We start from the raw sequence: 2,056 nt of genomic DNA on the forward strand, positions 1-2,056 counted from the left end.
GAGTACAGTGGCACACACGCTCACGGCCACCCCAGCGTCGACTTGCTGGGCTCCGGCGATCCTTCTGCCTCTGCCTGCCAGGTAGCCAGAACTACAGATGCACGCTACCACACCCGGCTATTTTAAATTTTATTGTAGAGATGAGGTCTCGCCAAGTTGCCCAGGCTGATCTCGAACCCGCGGGCTCAGGCAATCCACTCTCCTCCACCTCCCAAAGTGCTAGGATTACAGGCTGAGCCACAGAACCCGGCCGAAAATATTTTTTTAAAAATTGCATTTGTAATGAACACATACAGACTTTTTTCCTTGTCATTTTCTAAACAAATACAGTATAACAGCTATTTATATAGCAATTATGTTGTCTTAGGTATTATAAATAATCTAGAGATGAATTAAAGTCTGGGAGAGGATGTGAATAGGTTACTGCATATACAACACCATTTTATATTAGGGACTTACATATCTTTAGATCTGGGTGTCTGAGGAGGACCTGGAATCAATTCCTCTCAGATACCAAGGAATGACTGTACAATGTTTGATTTTTCCATCCTTCTGGGATAACGTCTAACTCATCTTTGTAATTAATGGGCACTTATGGTTTCCCTCTTGCCTACTCATTGTAAGAGGCTGCCCAGCCCTGCAATAAGATTGCTCCAGTCTATATCCTGGTTCACCATGAACCAGCTGTGTGACCAGGAGCACATCACTGCCTTCTCTGTGCCTCAGTTTTCTCATCTGTAAACAGAACAATCATAGTACCACCTTACCGGTTTTTGCGAATATTAAATGAATATTTATATATGCAAGACACTTAGAGTAGTGCTTTGTACATGGGAGGCACTATTATGTTTTATTATTAGCTATTTTTCCTTTCCAGCCTCATCTTCTGATGCCACCTAACATTGCAGCCATGCCGAGCTCAATGCCTTTGCTCACACCATTCTCTTTGTCTGGGATACCTTCCTCAATTGGAAACAAACTCTTACTTTTATTAAATTCAGCTTAAAGGTTTCCTCCTTAGTGACTTTCCTTTAGTGCTTTCTCTCATTTTCCAGGTATCTATTCCCTCCTTTCTTTGTGATCTCAGTAGCCTTGTACCAATCAGCTATCAAATGACTTACTGATTGCCAACTACCTAACATTTACTGAGCACTTATTATGTGTCTGGTATGGTGCAGAGTGTTTTTCTAGCTATTTTTTGATACACAGACAGTTCTGTGATATGGACTTATATTTTGTTAAACTAAATCTCTGTGCTCATTTCCCCCTGCTGAATGTGAGAGTGGCTTATACATCCGTGTGTGTTCCTCAGATTGTATCTCTAGGACCTTGCAGAGTACCTAATTAATAATGGGCACTCCATAACTGTGTAAATGGATACACTTTACCAACAGTTATTTACATCCAAAGAATAAGCTAATTATAAGTAACTCTTCTTTTAGCCTATGTGCCTTTCTCAATGCAAAAACTCACATTCAAATTTTTTTAAAACTGCTAATAAGCAAGAAGAAAGAAGCTAAAATTGTACTCCTCCCAGCCCTAAAGAGCTTAAACAACTCATTTAGGGACACACAACCACTAAATGGTTAAACTAAGCTCTTAACTGCTGTGTTATACTACTTACTAGTCCCACCTCCCCAAATACACACATATCCCTACACCAAAGACAATGCTAGCTATTAAAATGAATTGGAAGAGCTGAAATTTGAAATTAAATCTACCACAAATACAATGTGGCAATGCATGAAGTCCACATTTTAAAAATTCACAGTATTCAGTCTTTTCCTGTCTTTACATGTCCTGTTCCCTCGGTTATTTAGAGTAATCCTGATGAAAATACAGATTGAGAGGCAGCCCTGAGAGGTCAGGTAGACAGAGAGTCAAAGTCAGAAAAACCTGAGTTTGGATCCCAGCAAAGCCCTAGATGAGATACCAGAGGCAAGCTGTAACCCATCGCTCACTCTTAGTCTCTTTTGTGAAAAAAAGTTAGTAAGAAATACTTTTCTGATCTTCCATATGACTCAACAATTCCTCTATTGGGAATATACCCAGAGGA

This window comes from Carlito syrichta, unplaced genomic scaffold, assembly GCF_000164805.1.
Source record: "Carlito syrichta isolate Samal-C Ts95f unplaced genomic scaffold, Tarsius_syrichta-2.0.1 Scaffold150384, whole genome shotgun sequence".
Classification (NCBI taxonomy): Eukaryota; Metazoa; Chordata; class Mammalia; order Primates; family Tarsiidae; genus Carlito; species Carlito syrichta.